General features: G+C 33.8%; 1 protein-coding gene across 1 annotated transcript in view; it reads left to right on the top strand.

Moving 5' to 3' along the window:
• The first annotated feature begins 20,230 nt into the window (after window positions 1-20,230).
• The window catches only part of LOC129223886 (protein singed-like), a 93,473-nt gene continuing 89,058 nt past the window's right edge, over window positions 20,231-24,645 (top strand). Inside the window, exon 1 of the mRNA XM_054858258.1 lies at window positions 20,231-20,329. The gene's annotated coding sequence lies outside the window, so the exon portion shown is untranslated. The remainder of the gene's footprint in view (window positions 20,330-24,645) is intronic.

The raw sequence follows: 24,645 nt of genomic DNA, 5'->3' as shown, positions 1-24,645 counted from the left end.
AAGAGAAAATCCCCCCTTTAAGAATTTCAACGGTACAGTTGGTGTCATGCCCTTTCCCCCTTCCCTCACAGGTGGGCATCCCTGGTAACATTGTTGAAATATTGTCAAATACAAGCACTACAAAATTCACAAAAAATGTTACTCAATTTGCCTCACTCATAAACAGAATTGTTTTCAGCAGTCTGCGACTCAGATTGTAAACCCTAATAGTGTGCAAGATAAACCAAGACTAGTTTGACAGTAAAATACAAATAAGCACCGAAAAATACTTAAAAATATGATGCCAAACATAGAAAACAGAAGTACATGTTACTGAGAATTATTATCCCAGAAAGTACGGTACAAAATTTGATTCCGTGAAATTTAAGATCTTTTTTTCTGTAAAAATGTTAGGTTTTATTCGCTCCTAACTAAGAAATAATCTGCCGTCTTTCTCAAGGATCTGCGAGCGTGCGTCGCAGTGCCAAATTGTTTCTGCTACCGGGGCCTCACTATGCCACTTTGCCCCTTTTCCCCCTACACCAGTGGTACCAGGGGCGCCCACAGGGGGGATTATGACACAAGTTGCGCCATCGAAATGGGGGAGGGGAATTTTTAAACTTATTTATTTATTTATTCAAATTTATTCATTGACTTATTTTTAATTTAAATTATTTTTTTTAATTCTGTTTATATTTTATTCCATTTATTTATTTAGTTTGTGCGTGTGTGTGTGTGTGTGTGTCATTGGCATAGCACAGAACTTTTCCAGTAAATGTAATAATAATTATTATTATAATTAAAAATAAGTAAATAAAAAAATATTTTTTAAAAATAATAAATAAATAAAAAAGAAAGCTAAAAAATAAAAAAGGGTTGTGATTTTTTTTAGGGGGATTTGTGCCATTGAAATTGGGGGGGCGGATGGCACCCCTGAGTGATGCTCAACCTACGGTTCATGGGTCGTATGCGACCAGCGAAGATAATCCGTGTGACCCGTTCCATTCAATGTTACGAATCAAAAACTATTTCAGTCTGGAACTCACTAAATTCATGCGCAACCGTCCTCTACTATCCAGCAACAACCCCCGGTTAGAATCGCAGCAAATGAAATCCCTTTATCATTTAACTACCAATGAAGTTTTCTGTTTCTTCCTGTGTCGAGTAATAATGATGACAAATCTTAGTTTGTAATTTTCTTCAATTCTCTACGCTTTCTAGTGTTATCCGGAAAGAAATGTAAAAATGTATATACGTTATGCCCCTCAAGATGCATTTTCTCCATGCGCGGCCCGCGGGTAAAAAAGTTGAGCACTGCTGTCCTAACCTAATATCTTCGCATGAAGCTTGGATTTTTACTTCGTATACTATTGTAGTTAGGGATTGCAATGCCAGACCAAAAATTCAATACCGGTATTCGGTATTTTTAAAACGGGATACCGGAATACCGGTCTTACTACCGGTATTTGAAATTTCTCAAAAAATGCTTCAAAACATACTGTTTCGTTGCCATGTTTCATGCATTTGTACAAAAATTGCATTACTTATGAAAAAGTATTGGGAACAAATATAAAATGAAGGAACAAATGACATAATAAAAATCAATTTTTTGTAAAAAACATAATGCATCTATTGATTTGTCTATAAGCCTGGAACCATTTAGTGCTCAACTTTCCTACAGTTAAATACTCTATCTGAATTCACGCAGGTCGGGGGCACTGTTAAGTATTCGCGATACATCTCCTCAAATTGCCTAGAAGTCTTTCACCTTCAAATAATTCTCTCTCTTGCGTATTATTTTTGGAAAAATCCAGTATCAAAATCATTTTCTCTTGAGCAGGAGAGGTTTGTGTTTGATTTTTATTATTAGCTCTTTGGTTTGAAATTTACGATAAACTTGACTAAAGTTGATCTTGTTAGTTTCTCTTATTCGTTTTCTCGTTCTTTTCGTCTCTTCTTCTTCATTACAATTATAATTATGTAAATATTCGAAAATATATTTCAAATAGTTATGCTTAACGTCTATGCAAATTTTCAAGGCACTATATAATTTCTAAATATTATGTTGCCAATTATAAAGCGAGACAGGACAGCAAACCAATAACGGTGACAACAAATTAACATTTGTTTAACTAATAAGAAAAAGTTTTTTGCCAAAATTCAGTAGAGTTGAGACAAATATTTAAAGAAAATATCTAGTATTACTACAATTGACGAATAGAACAAATTATTCATAGAAATAATACATTCAAAACTACACTTAAAGTTAACTTCCACAAAAGGGAAAGTGAGTGATCAGGGAAATAGAGAAAATAAAACAGGGTGCAGAAAAATGCGATTCATCTCACCATATAGTGATGAAAATCTCATTTTGCAATATTTCCGCTACTTTTGTTTAATGATATTCTATTATTCTATTAGCTCGTGCTTTTAAAGCCAAATTTTTACATCAATAGATTGATTCTGGATCTGTATCATGTAGTTATATAAGTTGTTTTTATTTAACTAAGTTAAATTGAAAATTCTTTAACTGAAACTATTTATTTATTTTTTGCAAATACCGAAAATACCGGTATTTTACCTCAGCAAATACCGATATTAGGAAATTTGCAAAATTGCTCGAAATACCTGTATTCGGTATACCGGTTCTGCAATCCCTAATTGTAGTCAAAGTAATATAGAATGTGTTAGCATACATTTTGATTTACATTTTATCTAGTCCAAAGTAACGCAGTGAGACCAATGGAATATAAAATCTAATGTAATACGTTACTTTGCACAAAACTGGGGAAATCTAAACAAGAAAAGAATGCTCAGACAGGAAGGTGTCGATTACACTGTTGGACAATTTTTTTTAAAATTATTTTCTTAAAATTAAAGCTAATATTTTGATTTGATACATTCGTGCGTACATAAAAATGATGGTAAAAATTTTCACTTGGTCCCTATTTTTTCCGAATAGAGAATGTGTAAACTTTTCAAAGTTAACTCGCTTTTTGTTGCAGCCAAAAAACTTTTTGCATCATAAAGTTAATTTTATGCAGGTATATGTTTAATAGTTTTTTTTAAATCGTTTTTGAAATAAATTGCTGGTGTATTCGTTCCTAAAAAGAAGCATTTGTTGGATGAATACAGGAACATTTTTGAAGAAAAACTCAATAGTTTTGATTATCTTTTACGTTGAGTCTTGTATGAGACAAATGTCATGTGTATAAGAACAGAGAGAAAAAAAAGGTTGAGTCCTAATGGATAAGGTAAAAGATTTGAAAAAGAAAGAAAATCAGTCGAAATGAAAGAATCATAGAAAATGCTATCATTATAAAACCGAGAAGTGAAAAATAGCTGAAAAATTGTAAACCCTAGAAAACTAATTAACCTTTTTCATCTTTCAGATTTTTCTACACAAATAATCTCTCACGTTTCGGGTAGCCGTATATTTAGGGCAGCCATTTAAATTTAGAATTCCTGTTTTTGAAATTATAAGATCATCAAAATCTTTAGGTGAATATTTCATGTGAAAAAAGAAAATCTGCGATTCCTTTTTCTTCACTATTTTCTCCAACAATTTATTCGGCCGTGTTTAATTTCACACAGTCCGCGTAGTGTCCTTGTGAACTAATATGAATATTCTCGCAATAAATATCGTCGCGTGATGCTACTGCTTTCCTGTTTATATTTTATTGTATTTCTTATGAGATTTCGACATTTGATTTCGGATTTTCTCATGTGACATTTCTGCTCTGTGCGCTCTAAAAGGACCCTTGAGCAGTACTTAAAGTGATTGCTGAATTTTCGCTCTGAATTTATATTGTTCTAAAAAAACCTGCTTTTTTCACAAGTCGAAATTTTACTGTCAAACGTGCTAATGTGTGCATCACATGACTTCCTTTTACACCAATTTAATGTTATTTCCCCATTATTGCAATTTTAATGTGATTCAATAGTTAACTAACTCTCTAAATATCCCCAACAATAACCAAATTGAAACCCGATTTTTAAAAAAAAATTGCCAAATTTGTCGCCAAGCTGGTGACAAACTTGGCGACCAAAAGACTGGCGATGTATCGCCAAGAGTTCGCCAAATTATAACACCACTTGAATTTATAGCGAAATTAGCAATGATTTCCCCCCAAAAAACTGAAAAAGACCGCTTTAGAATCACCCGAATGCAACCAAAAGGGGAGGTGAACAACTAAACCCCACTAGGAGTCTACGTACCAAATTTCAACTTTCTATGACATACCGTTCTTAAGTTATGCGACATACATACATGCATACGTACATACAGACGTCACTTGAAAACTCGTTGTAATTAACTCGGGAAACTTCAAAATGGATATTTGGGGCGTCTATACGTTCTTAGGTAAGTGTGTACGTGTGGTCGGGTCGAAAAAAAAACTCAACATTCATTTGGGGGTGAGCAAAATGGAAATTAAGGCCGATTTTTGAGTGAAAATTTTTTCACGAATACAATACTTCCTTTTTTGTAAAAGGAAGTAAAAATGAATGAGTATGGTGACGGGAAATGGAAACATTGGTACAAAGCTGGCATGCAAAAAAAATTAATAATAATAATAATAATAAAATAAATAAATAATAATAATTTTAAAAAAACCTTGTATGTGGCATTAAGTATTAGTGAAGAAATACAGAGTAACAAAGACACCAGGAATTTTTGGAATCTGTCTTCTTGTTTAAAAACAAATCAGCAAAATCGGTTCATCCAGTGCAAAGTTATGATAGTCAAGGAGAATAAAAGTATACCCTACAATGGAAACTTAGACCAATTTGTATTTCGTTATTCGTATGGCATTTAGCACACCGCATAAGACCACAGCAGTGCACCGAGTTGCAGTTTCTTGCGCAATACACTAGACACTAGAATGTATTTCTAACACGGAGAAAATATGCCTAGTTAGGGGCGCTCCAAAGAGAGATCACGAGAGGTCACTGTGATCGTGACCTGCCAAAAATGTCCTTATTCGGCAAATTTTGTCTGACGATTGTACTAAATCGTCATCATTTGGCGAAATTCGGAGTTCTATTCGGCAAAACTTGGAGTTCCACTGAGTAAATTGAGAATTTCCGCTGTCCCCAAATTAGCGTTCGGAACTAACTATCCTTTGCTTAGTACCTACTCGTACATTTTGAAAAACCAGCTTTATATAATATTTCTGGATTCACTTTCATTGACTTGAAACATAACATAATCACTAAAACAAGCAATTAGCAATGTTTGAAGGTTGCAGAACAGCTGTTACTGTACTCGTAGCCGCAAGACAGCTGGTTCTCAATTTATTTGACGACCTTTTTTTTATTCATGTTAATTGCTTACTTAGTCATACTTTAGAACAAAGGGTTTTGATATTTTTGTGATACACAAAGCAAACAGCTTGTTCTTGGTCTTATGCATGAAAACAGTCTCAAAATTGCATGACTTCTTTTTTAATTTCACCAGAAGAAAAAACTTACGCAACATTTGCAATATATTTTTTTTTTTTTTTGGAACTTTATCTTACAAAAATATACTGAAATTTACATTAAACCTATTGCCATTATGACCACTAGCTGGTATAATGATGATCGTTCTTAAACTCGACGTTCCTTAAAAACGAACATTTGCTGTGAATTATCATAAACTTTTTCTTTTATTTTAAATTATTTGTGTGCCTTTTTGCAACATTTTTATAATAACTATTTTTTTTAAAGCTTGGTGGTATATAATCCCTTTTCTTTCTTTGATACTTTTCTTCTTTAAAAAAAAAAAAAGATCCAAATTTTGATTCAGTTAAGTTTTAGTCTCTAACATGCTTTTTGGCCATATTCCATCCTATCGTAAGTACGATAGAAATTTTGCGAAAAAAAAAAGAAAAGAAAAGAAAGAAAGGCGGTTGTTGTGTATACGTACATCAACTTCTTTTATTAATGACACTAGCCTACAAATTTACCACCCCCCCCCTTTTTTTTTTGCTGCCTAAAGTATAAAATATGGTTTTATGCAACAGAAATGTGCAAAATCTGAATTTTCAATCCATTTTCTTCTGTGACTCAAGGTTCTCTTGCAAATCACTTTACTTATGGCTATGTTGAATAATTGCGTCAATTTCGTCAAACGTTTGTGTAACAATTTTTATTTTAAACAAAAAAATAATATAGTTAATGTATACAACGTGTTGAGTTCAATGTGTATTTTAGTTTGGACATACGCAAGTTAGGCTATAAGAAAAATAAATAAATTTAGAAGGGGATAAAGTTAGTTCTAAACAAAAGAAAAAGCATATTTTCGATAATTTGTTTTGACGACTCAATTAATACATACTTGTTTCTACAGCTACTTCGTAATAAAATAACATTTAAAGAATATTTTGTGAAGTTTTCATTAATTTTTATAAAGAAATAGGGCATTGATAGGCGACAGCAGTTCTCCGCGGACGTCTCAAAAAACAAAAATCATTTCATTGCGGTGCATAGCATAACTAATCACTGAATCATCGTCCGAAATCAAACACTTAAAATGATATTTTTGTTAATAAGCTTCTGAAATAAGGTAATAACTACTTTTTTTTCCTTTTTAACGTAATTTTTTTAAAAACTTTTTTTTTTTAATGAAAAACCGTATTTTGACATCTAAAGGCTGTAAGAATTCAATTGAAGATAATAAACTCAACTCTGTTATCTGCAGAAAAGTATTAATTATGAAATAAATTTCGTTCTTTGCTTTCAGATGATTCAGTGATAAGTTATGAACGACACAATTAAACTTTTTTCTTTTTTGAGGAAATTGATAAGGATAAAGGGGGCCAAAATTATTATTTTTTCGTTCAAATTTGTAAGAGGTTTATGTGTCCTTCTAATTCAAAACAATACAATTGTGTCAAACTTCTAGAATGACAGTAAGGTTCTGAAAATTTCAAACTATAAACGTTTCTTAGCTATTTGAGATACAAAATCTTATCGTAAATTCGGTACTCAGAGCCAGACTGGCAGAAGTTCAAAAATTATGATTTTCCGTTTTATTAGTACATTGTATCTAGAAGTCTATTCCGCATCGAGCCATGTAAACGCAATTATTTAAAAAAAAAAAAAAATTTTTTTAATTGCTTTTCAATTCTTTACCAGGGTTAAAAGAACACGTGTCCTATCTTTTACATGATCCAGAAAAAAAGTTTTTCGCCTCTCCTGTAAAATTACCATAATGTAACTTACGGCCTTCTGGCTGAGGTACAGAATTGAAGATTTAAAAATAATAATAATAATAATAATAACATCTCTCTATTACCTTGAAACAGCACTTTGAACCTTGTTTTGAGATCTTTCTCCCTAAGCATTACTTAATTTATGTACATATCATAAAAAAACCATATATTTATGCTAAAGAGCGATATGTACATTTTGAAGCAATTTTATTGAAAAAAAAGAGCCTTCAAAGGGCTAATAACAATATTCAGACTACATTTTTTCATGCGCTATCGTAAAATGTTTTCCGGCTTTTCTACGTATTCGCCGCGTTGTATTTCAACTTTATTTTCATTTTCAAGAATTACATCTCGATTATGCAAAACTCCAGCCGTAATCTCACAGTACCTTTCTAAGATGTCTCTGAATCTTCTCTCTTTTCCCTCGCTCTCGATCTGTCAACAAATCATGCATCAAATAGAAGATTAGTAGGGAATCGAAGCCGATAACCTTGACATTGAGGACAATAAACGTTTCTAAAATGCATAAGTAATATTATAAAAAATAACAGCAAAAGTGTTTTTAAAAAATAGAACACGCCTATCACACCCGTCCAATGGTTCAATTGTTTTCTAACGTCCGTCCCAGCCCGTGACAATGTACAGCTTTTAGTCAAGTCAGCCATGAACAGGGAAGGACAAAAATAATTGACGCTATTGAATGGCTATTTTGACTTCGAAGACTGGCAACGACTTTTAAAAGAAGTGCTTGAGGAAAACCCTTCTGAATTGTAATGAAGAGAGGAAAAGAATGGAACAAAATTGAACCAGTTGGAGACAAAAGAGAAAGAAATCTATTTTCGCGGTCCCATAGTACTTCTTAACAGAAATAAAACAAAATGAGACAGTTTAGTTACAAAGTGATTGATGTTCTTTAATTTATGCATCTTTTTTAAAACGAGTATTTTTTGCACGACATAAAGATCTTACCTTGTTTTACATGCTAGACTGAATTGAGCACTGGACTGTAAACCACATCAGACAACTGCCGGTGCAATGTAAAAACAATTAGAACAATGATCTAGTTGATGACATTTTTGGAAGGATATCCAAGAAGAGGAAGAGGAGAAAAAAAGTTTATACTGACATGATTAAATAAATGTCTTTCTCCAAACGGAATGTAAGTACACTATCATTAATGAATTTACGGTCGAATACTTGGTCATTGGCTTTAAAAACAATAGATTATTCTGGTCAAGGCTTAAGTTTTACTGAAATCAAAGCAATTAACTGCTTCAGCTTTATATCTTTGAAGAATAAGGTTCTAGGATATTTTCTGTAAATTGCAGTTAGTAGCCCCTATAAGCCAGAGCTAAGACAATAACTACTTGCAGTATACCGACATGCATGTTTTCTGTAGTTAGTAATTCTCAATAAGCGAAGAGCTTCTAACAGTCATACAAAGTGAACTACCAATTTGCGAAGCTAATATCTTTCTGGGTTGCGGCATGCACAGAAAAATGAAATAAGTTCTTCATTGAAACCCACCAGTGCAGGTTGATGGGTATGGGTATTATGTACTCTTTTCCCTGTTTCGCATATCTGTACCTGCACCTCAAAGACAGACTAACGTAAGTAGAAAAATTGCGATTTTCAGTTCATTAGTGCAATGTATGTAGAAGCCTATTCCGGATCAAGCCATGTGAACATTTAAAAAAAAAATCCTTTTCAATTTTTCACCAGGGTTAAAAGAGCGCGCATCCCATCCCTTGCATGAGCCAGAAAAAAGTTTTTCCTCTCACCTGTTAAATTATCATAATATGTCTTACGTTCTTCTGGCTCTGAAGTAATGATATTAAAATTACAGTCGTCCCTCACCACTTCGAGCTTCGATTTTCGTGATTTCACTTCAACGCGGTTTTTTTCCTTCAAATATAGCCTTATATTATCACTTTTTAATGCACTCGAATTAACTCTTTCCTGCAGAAGATTAACGAAATATAGCTTTTAAATAAGGCAAGTTTTTCTGAGGGGCTTACTAGTTGAGAGGGGGAGGATCGAAGGGTTATAAAATCGCTGAAGAAAGTGCAGGGAATCGCTATCTGATTTCAATCTTTAGACACTAACCTAACTGGGAAGTGTACAGCACTGTATTACTGCTAGCCTGGCCTACTTACTGAATAGGTCCACTAGGCAGTGGCCTAGGGCTCCAAATTTTTAGAGGCCCTCAAATAGCTAAAATTATTTTAGACAATGGCTAATTGTAAAGGTTTGTCCATAGATAGCCTCAAAATGCGTTTGGCCAAGGGCTCCTAATATCTTTATCGGGCCCTGACTGCTAGGGCCAGGAGCAGATTTTTTTTAGCTGTCTGCGACGGAGATTAAAAATTTCAAAAAAGTCTGCAAGGAAAGTCGACTTTAGTCTAATCGTGAAACCTAAATCAGCGTGAGAAATGCTTAAAAATAAGATACTATACTTAAAAACTGCAAATACACGCACCAGAGAATTATATCGTAGAAAAAGTTGTGAAAATTTTCGTTTGATGAAATTTATGATATTTTTTCATTGGAAATTTTAGGCTTTTTATCGTCTCCTAGCTAATAAGCAGTCTGCAAACTTTTCTCAAGAATCTGCGACGCACGTCCCAGCATCGTCATGTTTCTGCTACCAGGCTGCTTGGGGATAAATACTTGTGTAAATGGTTTTCAACAAGTTGCTTTTTCAAACAGTAAGTAATACTTTTAATAAATATAGAATATACAGGGTGTCCCAAAACGACCGCATAAACTCTGCACAGCTAGATTCCTCGTTGGGAGTACATAAAAACTGCCCAAAGAAGCGTTCTTGTACGATCCATAGTTTTTACGGGAAAAATAAGAAAAACTAAGTATGACGTCACTGCCGTTGCAAGGAAAAACATTTTATTGGATATTCGCAACTCCAGAGCTCGAATACGCTACCTTGCGCTGATTAACAATACTACCGAAAAAGGTAAAACATTCCATTCCACGTGTTTTCTTTGGGGTAAATTACAGGCTTCAGACAGTTTGTGGTGTAATGTAATTTCAGAACAACATAAAAGAAAGCTTCCCACAAGCACGATGAAAAATTACTATCATTCACTAAGTGTCAAAGCAAGTTATAAATTACGGCATTTATTTGTCTTACCTTTTTCATCCGCCATTAGACCCTATAGTTTATTGGAGTTGCGAATATCAACAACAGAATTTGCGTATCTTTCCAGACGATAATGTTTAAAACGTACATATTTGTTGTTAATCTTTTTAGACAACATGGTGGAAACGGGAAAAAAAAATAAATACAAACCAGGAATTGTTATCATTATTACTTTTTTTACGAAATGTCTATTTTGATTATTGATACCAAATTTTGATCTGTTTTTTAGATATCAATTTTTGAGTATTCGGCTTCGAATTTGCAATCAATCGTAATACCGGATGAAGTCATCGTTTATTTTTTAAATTTTCAGAGGATATTTTTTGATTCGCAGCATTGGACATAAAACCGGGTCACATGGAGCAGCTTCGTGGGTCACATATGACCCGCGTGTCGTATGTTGGGAACCTCTTTTTTAGAGTTCCTATACAAAGATGGAGAAATGGATGGATTAATGGAAAGTATCATATTATTAAAAATACTTTGAATATTTGGTTTAAAAATTAAGTAGTTTATTTCTCTCTGTGAAAGATCATTCTCAGAAAAAAAGAACTTCAAAACACGATGTATGACGTACAATAATTTGAGGCTTTTTTTGATATGGTTATGTGGAAAATACGCTGATGCTTTCATTATTTATTTACTTATTTGCATTGTTTGTTAAAAAAAGTTTCCTAATAATATAGCTCACCCACCCTCAACGAATCAAATTTTTGATTTCGAATTTTAGTCACACTTGCGAAATTCTTTCCCGCGAAAATGCGCGCAAATAACTTCTCTTCGCTATTTTCAATGTAATTCCACGAAGCATTTTTTGTGCAATCAGAAAAGTAAATAAACTTTACACTTCCGATTTCCCTTAAAGTTTGCTTCTTTTTTAAAAATTTAATACAAAATGTTCACATTTAGTTTTCACGTTTAGCTTGATAACACACACATTCGGTCCGCGAAACTGATCCATGGCCCGATGTTTCGCTCGATGTTACAAACTGAAAAGCATGAGAAGTGACAGTGTCACCAATTCGGAGTCGTAAAGACATTGGTTTCTGAAAAACATACATTTAACAGGTCCGTCGTTTCAATTTTTTCCAGGAGCTGTCAAAGGGTATGTATTCAGTGCAGGTTATGTCAAAAAAGATCAGAAAACGACGCCCACATATGTGGAAATATATTGATTTCTCAAAGTCAAGAGAGGTAAATGACCCCCTCCAGACACCATTAAATGACGGGCCTGGTGTTTAATAAAATAAGCATCAAGTAATTGAAAACAACAGTTATTGAATTGTAATTTTCTTCCCTGTTCCACATTTTTCCGTGCTATTTAGGGAAAAAAATGAAATATTTCGACATTTTTTCGTGTTTTATGTAGCGAGAGTGATTTAAATATGAGGTTCGGCCCTCGGACAGAGAAAGGTTGAACAACATTGATGTAAACAAAAAAATCTCATCAACCTTTCCATCCCCCCCCCTCTTTTAGAGTGAACACACGGGTACTTTGACGAACGGGCCCCGGTACCCCAGGCCCGACGAGAGGCCATGTCAGCCTAGTCAGAAACTAGGAGCCTGGACCTTAGGGGGGCGCCCGGCGACACTGACCCCCAAAAAAAGAAAGATGGAAAAGAAGGAAAAAAAGAAAAAAAAAGAAGAAATAAAAAGGAGGTGAAGACCCCGAATAAGAAAAAAAGTAAAGATTAAGTAAAATTTATTTTTTGATATTTACTCTCATGACATCTAAAATAGAGTTAATTGTTGTGATTTTCTTCTTTTTTCCCTTTTCTTTTCTTTTTTCTTCTTCCTCTCCTTTTTTTTTCTTCTCCCCTTCTTTTCCCCTTTTTCTTTTATTTTTTTTCTTCCTTTTTTTCTTTTTTGGAGGGCGGGAGTTCCCCGGTGACATAACTGACAAGGGGCCCGCCTTATTGGCTCTCTGCGGCCCTGACGGTAATAAGGCAACGGTAGCACTGGCTAGGTAATGCGTAGGGCTACCGGTTACCTACGCATTACATAAACCGTAAGTTGCCCGTAGAGGTTGTTAACCTTATATTGATGCACAGGGTTACCTACGCTTTACATAAATACTCTTTCCGGTAGATCGTTATTTAATCATCTCAGATATTGTTTATATTTAGACCCGGATCTGTAAGTTAGTACGGCAAATATTCACAGAGATATTTAAATTCAAAAATCCGAGGCATAGTACTCAATTACGGCTTAAAATATCATAAAAACGTGTTTGTAACGTAAAATATTGTATAAACCCAATCAGCAAATTTCCAAAGTTGGAAAATATCATTTATGCTATTTCACACACGTTTTACCCTGCAGTATGTATTTTAGGCATTAAAGAACAAACAATTGCGGATTTGTTTAGAAATGGCTCGATCTAGATCGAGCATTATCTTAGGGGTCATTCATTAATTACGTAAGGGTCCCGCGGGCTAGGGGGGTTGAAAAAAATCTCTACATACCTTTACTTGGGGGGATGGGGTCAAACCCATTCTTACGTAATATTTTCCAAGTCGATATTTTATCTTAGAATTCGTGCGATCAAGTGGTTTGGCAGTGATCATATTTCATTTGCGTCTGGAAGGTAAAAAACATATTAGAATGAGCTGTTTTTAATTTGTTTTACAAAGAATGAATTAGTGTAAAATATAATAAAAGAATCGCACTATGTATGGCATGTTTTATTTTTAATTAGAATCGCATCATATACAAAAAAAAAAAAAATATATCGAAAATGGTCTAGATTTTAGGAAATATTTCTTTACACAAAATGGTTTAATTTAACAATAGTGAATTTAAAAACGATTCCAGTGATGTAAGATTCGTCATTTTTGAAAACCGAAAAGGAATCTTACGTAAGAATAGGGGGGGGGGGGGATCTTACGTACCCCTACATGGGGGAGGGGTCAAAAATTGCCAAAATCATCCTTACGTAATTAATGAATGGCCCCTTACAGATTATTTTTTCTTCGACGCCGTATATCAGTATATATCGCTTACCAGCAGTAGTAGTGACTCGGTTCAAGAAACAGCATCAAGGTTTTACGCAATACTACTTTTGACATATTTTCTCTACTCAGAACGTATCAGGATCGGAAGCGTATTGTCGTAGCACGATAAAGATATGATATTTAACAAGTAAAGAAACACATGATCGCCAGTTTTGGCGACTAAGACTTGGTTTTTTAGTGGCTATTTCCATTTTCAACTAAATGATCGCCCGTTGGCGACTGTCAACCACTAATATAGAGCTTTATTACTCTATCATCCATTCATCCAAGTGCGGATTTTTAAAAAAGTCCGATTTTGATACTGATTCATCAAATGGTAATAAATTTTTACTTTCAATTTAAACGTAGGCTTTGAATTTGCTTTATTTTTGAAGGAATCCAATTACGTTGGATAATATTCACATCATTTCTTCTATTTTTAAAATCAATGGTATTGGGAGCTCTTACACCTGATTTAGATGAATTTAATACCGGTTCAAGTTCCATTACTTCTTCAAATGCCTGCTGCAAAAAAAGTAATTTGAAACGCATTATTTTTGTAATATGAATTTTTTACAACGTGAACATAATTTCGAATATAGGACTTTCTTGAGTGACGTTGATACTCTGGTTGTTGAGCTCAAAATTGCGAGAAAAAAAATCAATCATTTTTGTGGACGGTTTTTATATTTCAAGGGAACAATTCTCCCCAAGTCTTTCTTCTACATATGTTTATTATTTTCGAACTTTAGCGCAAAAAGCAGTTTCTTTTTCCAGCGTTAGTTTGAAGGGGGAAATGTATTTAAACTGTGTTGATTTGAAACAGACCCACAGTTTAAAATTTTCTGGTCGGGGGGGGGGGGGGATCGCAAAGGGTGTGCTCAACGCATATTGTGTCGAAAAACAACCGAAATCACTAACACATGGGTAAATGTATAAATTTCTCAAAGCCAGCGCGCCCCTGCCCACCCCTAAATAAAAGGCCTGCTTTTGAAATCAAGAAACACTCAAAGATCTTTACTGCTTAATTTTATTACTTGTAAAATTTACAGTAGCGTGCCTACGGGGTCTGGCGCCCCTGGCAAGCTTAAGAAATTGCGCCCCCCCCCCCAAGGGTTGCCTCGATGGGAAGCCATCGGAGTTAACTGTGACCTCCCAAAAAATAATTTTTTGCGCAGGGGAGAGGGGGCGTTTGACTAATTGATTCGACAAATTAGGAGATAGTGTTGCACCTTTAATATTTTTATTCTGTTTTTAAAATTGTTTTCAATGATGCCCAATGTTCCTTAGCAGTAGATGCTATAAATGCTAGAATTTCATCGTTCGGTAAAGCTGGGACTTCATTCAACTAATAGAAAATTTTCCCCCTTCACAAACATTTTAGTTCTCCCCCCACCATTTCATATAAATTCAATAAAACCAATAATATTCGCTATTCGTTAATAAATGCAAATAATGTACATGTACATTCTTGAACCAAATGAAGACAAACATTTTTCAGTTTCTTTTACAGCAATGTATTTATTATTTTATTTCTAAACAGCTTAAACTTTTAATAGAATGTTTCAAACCACTAGGAGAATGTACAATAAACATAATTTACATATTTACTAAAAGAAAGAAATAAACCTTAATTATTTTTTTAAATTAAAATCAAAACATTTAAAAAATTCTATTATAATTAGGAAAGCAAAGCAAATACAAAAAGCATTGTTAATTTGAAGTTGACTAAATAACATGCCATTTACATACAGGCAAAATAAAAGTACTATACGTATATCGCTTATCAAGTTCTCCCAGTATTTAGTTCAGGTAAGACTTTTTATTTTTAACTTAATTATTACAATGAGAATAAATACTTAGCCCACTTCAAACTGTACACAACAAAATGTCACCCCTCCCCTAAAAAAAATGAAATCATCCGGCATGACTCCACCACAGCTCCCTGGTATACAAATTGTGTGCGGGTTTTTTTTTTTTTTTTTTGAGCAATCACGATTGCTTATTGCTTTTATTTGACTGTTTTTGGCGTGCTATCATTTTATTTTCCCGCCAGCACCCTCTGCGGCAGCGCCGTCGACCGGCTGCCCACGATGCTGCTCCTATAGCGAAAACCGTGTCCAGGTTGCGTCAATATTCTACACTTACACGCATACATACACAACTACACACACACAAACACATACACCTACACACACACAAACACATACACCTACACACACACATACACATACACAAACACATACACACATCTACCCACACATTCATGCCTGCACACAGACACAAACACATACACCTACACACACACATACACATACACAAACACATACACACATCTACCCACACATTCATGCCTGCACACAGACACATACACATACCCCGCCCCCACAACCACTCATACACACAACTACCCACGCACTCATACCTGCACACAAACACAAACACACATGCCTACACACACATACACATGCAGTGGCGGATACAGCCGGCGGGCAACCGGGCATTTGCCCGGTGGGCCAGTCATGTTTGGGCCGCTCAGTTGCCCTGTCTACAAACAACAAAATGTAAATACCGCTACGTAAATTCTCTATAGCTTCAATCCCTCTTATTAACGCATAGGCTTAAGACCGCACCGCGGGTGGAGGGGGCAAGGCCGGCGCCAAGGGGGCCGAGAGGGATGCTACACCACCTCAGTTTTTCAAAAATGGGGCTGCCAATTTCATTTTAGTCTTGCAATAAAAAACAGGAAAACGTTGGCAGTTAAAATACTTTTGCCCAATTGTTATTTTCAGTTACGAATGACAATTTTCTTTACTTATGACTGACAATTCAAAATTGTTATAAATTGTATTTTATATCAATTGCAATAAAAGTGACATTTTTCAATAAAGTTTTAACATAAAATGCGATATTAAAACACAATTTAGAGCATCCAAAATACTATATTATTAAGACTATTCAAGTAAAGACCTCCGAAATGTGCGTCTTTAACACTTTTTACGAAAAATGAAGCATTCAGTTTCCCTTAGTATCCCTCGAAGGGTTCAAATTCACAGTTTAAGACACTTAGAGACCCTTAGTTAAGACAGTTAAATTTGAAAGTGATTAGATTTTTCAAAAAAATAAATAAAAACATGAGTCTCAGGGGTCGCTGACAAACCTACCCTTTCTACCATTTACATTTCCTATTTTTTAAATAAAAAATATCATCCTGAAAATCAGAGTTCAAATGGAGAAAAATACACCGACCCCCGAATTATGGTTTATCTAGAAGAAAAAATAAAATACAGCGAGAGAGATTGAAAATATTGAAATAAATAGTCACATCAGTGTTCTAAGTGTTTGAATGTGAAACAAAACTTTATCAAGAGGTGAAGATTATGAAATTAAAATAAAATGTAGAGTGGAAAAAAAGGCCTAAGGTCATTCAGGTTATTTAAGGTCACCAAGGCATCAATTCAGTTCAAAAAAAGTTTTTTTCTTTCTTTCTTTTTTTTTTTTTTTAACCTGCGGCCGCAGATGGCATTTCAAGCAGATAAAAATACCAGGCTGGAAATTGAAAATTTTACTATGGAAAATCTAAGTCTAAATGGTTTTGAAAAAGAAAACTGTAGGATGGTGATTCTTTTTTTTTTTTTTATCAGTATTTAAAATAAATAGATAAATAAAGATTGGGGCGTAGCCAAAAGGGGGGGGGGGAGGGATCCAAAAGCTTATATCTTTTTTTTTAGTCATCACAACTAGCCTAAAGTGCGTTTAAAAAACTTTGCTTTTTATGAATTCTCGGAAAAACGCCCTTAGTTTAACGTCATAAACGATGGCTCACAACAGCGTAATTGGGATTTCAGCTTTGAAAAGCTTCGAGGAGAGCGCTTCTAGTCCAACCTACCTAAAAACTTCCCCTCCCCATCATTGAAGAGCGTCAGAAATCAGGGTCGAAAAAAATTCGGAAGTCCCTTGAACATTTTCCTATAACATCGTCAAAGATTGTCTAAAATTACCTTTTTTGAGATTCAATCTCAAAAAAAAAAAAAAAAAAAAGAGGAGAACCCTTGAATTTCCCCTCCCCCCATAACAACATCATGGCAGAAGAGCTTTTGACCTATTCCCTAAAATTAAATTAAAACCTCAAATCAAATCTAGACACCAAACAATTTTTGTAACTGGCCATAGTCATTTCTCTATCTACGTACTTCGTTTCTCAATTTCAGATTCTGTATCAAGGAAAAATTCATGTCATGGTGTTATGGACTCCCAGGTACACACCAGACCTTTATATCTTCCACAAACCTCATCTTTTCACATTAAATATAACCCCTCTCTTTTTCCTTCCGAAAATCTTCGCACAGCTTTCTTTCATCACTGTAATAACCAGAGGTGACAGCTGGGTGCGATTTCCCGCCGTAGGGTGCAAAGACGGAGCCACAGGGTGCCATAGAGGCTAGGAAATATTGTTCCGATATCTTTTAGCACCTCAGTGGATGAAAGAAGGTAATGAAGGGCCATCAGCCCACGCAGTAGCCAATAGCGACTCTTTTCCTCCGCAAGGGTGCCTCGCTCGCACATGCGCTGTGCACTCCGGCATAAGTTCAATTCAGCCACTTTAATGGCGGACGACGATGCTGCAACGTAGTTGTTGGTACATTACATTTTCACATTGAATAAACAACGAAACTGGATTAAAATTCCACATTTCTGGGACAAACCTTCAAAACCTTGCGTAAGTACAAGCATTTAATCATCTTCATTTAAGGCTTTCCAACAGGCTTTTAGTGTTTTCAGAGTTGTGCTTCAACAAAGTAAACTGAGTACTGCTTATTGTTTATAGTTAACCGTTTTAACATATGGCTTTTTTTATCACGTGTAATAATATATGGTGTTCATTGCTTGTCACGTCTGCGGTCTCACGGATTTTCCCCAAAATTGTTTATTGTTAGCAATACGAAATAATTAATAAGTAACAGGGATGAAAATTCAATGATGGAATTAACTGCTACAGCAGATACACTAAATGTCTTTATCTTCTCAATAAAATAACTGCGTAGACGTAGTAAAGAAAAAAAAAAGCTTTGAAGAGAAATCTCTCTGTGTGTTTCATGCCATGACTCATTACGTGAAAATATTTCGTTGGTGTTATTTCAAAAACCGAATGCAGTGTCTAGACGCGTTTATTTTTTTTTTCTCTCTCTAATTTCTGTTTCCAATGCTTTTCATTAATTAGGATGCTAAAAAATTGTTTTTATTTTTAATGTCAAAAAAGTTTCTATTTAACAAAGAAAAAAAGTGCTTTTTTAGATTACTTATGTTCAAATAGAATATTCAAATGTCGAACTATATAATACGTACCAATATGTTACTCTTGATTAAAATATTTTGAACGTTTATGAAACGCCTGCATTTTATGAAACGATTTGATTTTTCCGTGATTGTAATATAACTGAATATTTTTGGCTGTGCTTGTAAATTATCCATAAATGCCTACACTCTTATTTTTTAGTATCATGCTATAGTAAATGTCAATATCATTTAAAACTACTGAGCAATCTAAGGGTTTTTATGAGAGTTAGAACTCAGACAGAGGAATTGAAGTGATGAACACTTCTAAATTATGTTGGAAAGTCTGAAATGTGATCAAATGCCTTAAATGACAAGTTTTAATCCAAAATGAATTCAATGTGAAAAAAGTACCAAGACTTTGTCTATCATAAACCCAAACAATAAATAGAACACAATAATATTCAAAAACGCACACAATAGGAGGGAGGGGGAAGAGGATCTACTGCAGAAATCAGTGAGGGTGCCATTTTTCTCTCCGAAGGTTTCTTCTGTTCCCCCGCGCTACCTGTCTTTTATAAGGTGCCCATTTTTCGCCCTAGTAAGAGGTGCTATTCCGGCTCCGTATTGGGTGTCGCTGGTGAACAAGCGTTTCACCCCTGAAAGGTGCCAAACGCAAGCTGTAGTTTTAACAGTGAATGATTTCTTCATACTGAAGGGATATCGTTTCCCAATTGTTTGGTAAAAATTAGTATTAGGAGCTGTGGGGCCGTGACATCCTTTATGCTAGGGCCGATTTCTTGAACCAATCCGCCACTGTACACATGCCCCTACATACAACACACACATACCCTCCACACACAAACACACACGCCTACATACACACACACACTCGTGATTGCGAAAAACATAATTTGAATTCAAAATGACAAGATTCTTTTTTTTTTTTTTTTTTTTTTTGCAAGTTTTTTTTTCTTTTTTCAATTCTTATTTATGAAAGCATTTTTCTACTTAATGATCAATTAAAAAAAAAAAATCATTTTTTTTAATCAGTCGAAATGCCGTCCCCCTGGCTGTTGCGCCCCTGGCGAGAGCCACTCCTGCCAACCCCTAGTTACGCTAATGAAAATTTACGGTGAGATGTCTTGTTTTTGAGTAAAAGATATTTGATAAATATTTCTGTAATACTTCCAAACCGAAAAATCGTGAAAAAAAGTTGTTTTCAAATTGCAATTTCATTTCTTTCTTGTTCTTCCAAAAAAAATTTGATTCTAATTTATGCTCTCCAGAAAACAACCAGCCGCATCAACACAAAAACGAATACTAACACCTAAATTTAGGCAAACGACATTTATGGAAACAAAACATTATAGGTTAGCAGAAAAAAGAAGAGCGAAAAAATAAAGAACAACTGTTTGCAAAAAGAAAAAAAAAATGATAATAGGGCGGCAGATATTAGCGGAAGAGGAAAAATTACTCCGAAACAAAAGAACCCAACAGAGCAACAGGGAGAGTGAACGGTTGAACTTGTCCCTCACTCTTATTCGTCCATGGTTATCACGTGCTCTTCGTTCTTCATGACTAGCAGGAGGAGGGGGAGAAATCTGTCAGACGATCGCTTTTGAGAGTGGCGGGAGCGTCGCGCTGTTACGTGTGTAACATAACATAGTAAAACGAGGCATTTGTAGCGTCTGTTTGCAACAAGAAGTTAAGGTTTCTCTCTTTGCCTGGTAAGTGTTTGTTTATTTTTGAATATTCTATACAAATTTAGTTTACATGCTTTGTTTATATATTTTATGCAAAAGTGAATGTAATCATTGTTAAACTTTCATAACTTCAAAGTGTGTTTACATTAAATAGCATGTTTTCATGTTGGTTACAAAAATCTTTATAATGTGGATAAATGGAAAAAAAAAAGTTTGTATCAAACCGGCTTCAATTTTTTTAAATTCACGAATGCTTCAATATTATTTAGTTTTACGGATAAAAGGAGAAAAGATGAACTTGTTCATATTGTGAAAAATGAAATTTGATGTTGTTTTCTTTTTGAGTTTAATTCATTAAACTCACATCCTTTGCAGATTTTTTTTTTTTTTAATTATTGAAACTAATAGCACAATAGCAGCGATGTAGAAACTTGTCATCCTACGCTTTGAGATAAAAATGCATCGAATTGGATTAATTACCCGAAACACAACATAATTAAGGTGAATTCATTAAATATTAATTAACAAATATTTAAAAATTGCTAAAGAAAAACGCGTCTTTGTACAGAAATATGCTATGTTTTTCTAAGTTGCTTGCTAAGGACAGGTTTTCTTGTAACGCCCCTTAAATTTTTCACTACTTTTCCCAACAAACCCCCAGTGGGAAGCCTTAAGTTATCCAAAGTGCGAAGGAATTTGTTAGGTCTTCCGATGCCGGGGATCGAGCCCAAGTCGTCTGGGTGAAAAACAATTCCAACCGCTAGATAAATGGACTTCATGTTTTTAGACTTGAGTAGGCTAGAATAAGCTGATTTTTACTTAATCTCAGGGAAACATTGCAACTATTTATGTTGACCTTTTCTTTGGCGATGAATTTATTTGACACCTTTGTAATTTTAACAGCTAATTACACATTGTTGTAAAACGACTAATCAAAAACATATCATATTTATTTTAAAAGTGACTGACGAAAAGTATATCTCTTTCATTTTTACATTAAATAATTAAAAGACGCTATTTTTTGTCCTAAGCTAATCTTTATATAAAAATGATATACATCCTTATGTTCCTCTTAAGATATTCAGTAATTTTTTAAAAAGAGTTATAATTCAGTGGATTAAAATTATTTCACTGTCGTAAAAAAAGTTCATTTCGCCGTAATTTCTTCTGCTGACGATTTTCCCCTACCAACTATTATCTTTTTTTATTATTATTATTTTGTAATAGAAAGATATTTTATATTAGTATTTTGAGTGAAAAAAACCTTTCAGATCTTTTTATGCAGATCTAAATATTCAATGAGAAAGTGACGTAACCTAGTTTTCGAACTGTATGAGGAAATGTTGCTTTTATTTAGATTGGATTTCATTAATGATTTTATTTTCAAAGAACTCTTGTGTGATTCAAAAAAAAAAAAAAAAAAAAAAATCACAATCAAACAAAATAGGTTTTGAGTTAAAATAATGATGCACAATAAAGGTGATTCAAAAATCAGTTTACAAATGCAGTAACCCCTCGTTATATTGCTCCCCGTTATATCGCTCATTCGGACTTATCACGCTTTTCCTTTGCCTCCTGAGAAATTATACTAAAAAAAATATATAAAAAAAAACATGTTGCTTTACATTTGACATCGCAGAAAATCAAATGTAATATATCACATACAAAGTTTTTTTTTTTTTCTTTTCTAAATCAATGAACAGAACTAGTATGTTTTCTATCATCAAATTTGTTGCAATTCAAGCTGAAACTTTCGATTCGTATCTCACCATAAAACATCTGAAATATTTTAATTAAATTATTATTTTTTTCTAATTTTAAAACAACAATTGGGAAGCTAATTTTCTTTTGTTCTCATTAAGAAAATCCTCCGAGTATGACAGTAAAATAATCTTTTTGTAGGTGCGCATGTCATCAACTTGTACGAGAGTTGAATCGTAACTTTTTATGACTTCGTTGAATATCGCGTTTTCGGATATATTGCGCTTTTTTGTTGTCCCCCGACAAGCGCGGTATAACGAGGTGTTACTGTAGCAATTTCGGTATAGTAGAGGAATGGCAACGGTTAAGGTACGTAATTTCAGTCACACATTTCATACGGCGAAACATTACTAGTGTTACAGATGCTATAAATATTGTTACGCGTTCGGTGCCAACTTTAAACTTTCTTTAAATGACGACACAGTTCTTGATAAAACACATGAGATTTATTTACAACTATGTACAAGAAATATCCTTAGCAACTGCTAAATTAACCATAGCAATTAGGCAAATATCAACTAACACTGTAAACCCAGCGGTCAAAAACGTATTCACATCAAAATACGCAAAAACACAGCGCAAAGGCCAACTTTTAACTTCTAGCGGAACGCTGAAAACGAGACTCCACAGTTAGAAAACAAACTGACTCCCCCATTCACAAGACGTCCGGCGTTTCATACCGAGCGAAGAAATATCTAGAAAATCCTGCAATCTTGTACAAATTTCTCATATTTTCTTTTTATTCCATTCACAAATCTTATCGTTCGGAAATGGGGGACCGTATACTTCATTCGAATGTAAGAGGGTTATATATTCATTAAGAAACTATTTACAGGTTAAGTTACTACAATAATTTTAGTGAAGAATAATGGAATAAACGCCAAATTTAGCCGGATTACAGCAAATTAATCATAAAAATAATTACTATTTACAGAATTTGTTACATTATCAAAAGCGTCAATCAACGTACGAAATTCATCTAACACCAGAAAAAGAGACATGATGTATTTCGAACGATCTTTTTTGATGAACCAAAAAAATATAGCAAAGCGTTTGAAGCAGCCTCGTTATTTCAGTTTTCGGGGAGGGGGGCTGGAATTATGCTCAACACACATTACAGAGGGAAAAGTTTCATTGCTAGAACGACATGGACTCAACTACTGTATTTTTTTCTTTTTGTCGCGATGGCGATCCTTTTCTCATTAGAAAATACATATTTAAATTAGAGATGGATCAAATGCCATATTTTGCCGAATACTCAATATATGTTTTAAAAAATTCAACTAATATTCGAACATTACGCTTGTTTTAAATAGAAAATATTAACCTATTATGTAAAATGTAAAGGCATTTCCGTATAACATCGTAAATGTACCTACATTAAGAGTACAATTATTAATTTAAAACAAATCATTCCAAAAAAAAAACAAACAATATAGTAAATGACTAATTTGGTTTGTGCTTATATGCAATTCTGCATAAATGAATAGTTAACTTTTTTTTCTGGTATATGATTTGATGATTGATAATCATGGTAACATGTTATGGTCATAAATAAAGAGAATCTTACATTTACCTTATATACAAATACAAACTCAAGTAGCTTAAAAATTACTGCAAATTACAATTTTTTCAAGTGATTTTCTGCTATTTAATTAATCTCTTCTGTAACTCATAAAAAACTGTATCATCATTAAAATTAAGAAATGAAATTCGATCATTATCAAACACCTAGTTTTTCAAGTGCAAAGGATTTTTTAACTTTGATTACAATGAATAATTTCAGTAAGGTTGGTTTCAAAAAATATTTCATATTTTTTCAACTTGCGATATTAAAATACTGATAAGTTTACTATCCAAGTGTATTCCATTTTATATAAAAATTTAGCCGTTAATGTTAAGTAGTAATCAATTTGTTGACTTTATTTTTATTACTACTACTACTTAATATTATGAGGTTCTTTTCTGGATACTGTGTCGTATTAAATTGAGTTTGTAATAGTAGGACTAGTATAATGTGTAATATATGTTTCAAAAAATTGGAAAACAGCAAAATTTAAATTCAACGTCTGAGTATTTCCTGTTACATTAATATAACTTTGAATGTGATAAAATCAGGAAGTAACAATTTGAATTAATTTTGCAGTGTGGTACAATATTGTAACTTTCATTCAATACTAGCAAAAATACCCGGCGTTGCCTGAGTCAGAAATAATTGTGAGAGAAACAATGGCTACTTTCATTCATTTTCTGTTTTAATTGAAAGAACTCAAACTACACCGTTTTGACGTGATTAAATATCGAGCTTCTTCCTTACCCATAAAAGTCAAATAGCAATAAGTATACAGAGCGAAATAGTATTCAGTTAGAAACGAAAGCAAGACATTTGAGCATATAAAAATTGGAAGAATTTCCAAAATATGAACAAACAAAAACAAAGATCACTAAAAAAAAACGCTTTATTTATTTAATTAAATCGTACACACACACACAAGAAAAAAAAGTTTCTACTATGTTTCCCAAAGAGTGCAAAAAGTATTGTCCAACCACGGATTGCATGGAATTTTCAAATGTCCAGA

The sequence above is a fragment of the Uloborus diversus genome, chromosome 6, assembly GCF_026930045.1.
Source record: "Uloborus diversus isolate 005 chromosome 6, Udiv.v.3.1, whole genome shotgun sequence".
Lineage (NCBI taxonomy): Eukaryota > Metazoa > Arthropoda > Arachnida > Araneae > Uloboridae > Uloborus > Uloborus diversus.
The sequence above is the reverse complement of the archived record's forward strand: the minus strand, read 5'-3'. Positions and strand labels throughout refer to the sequence as shown.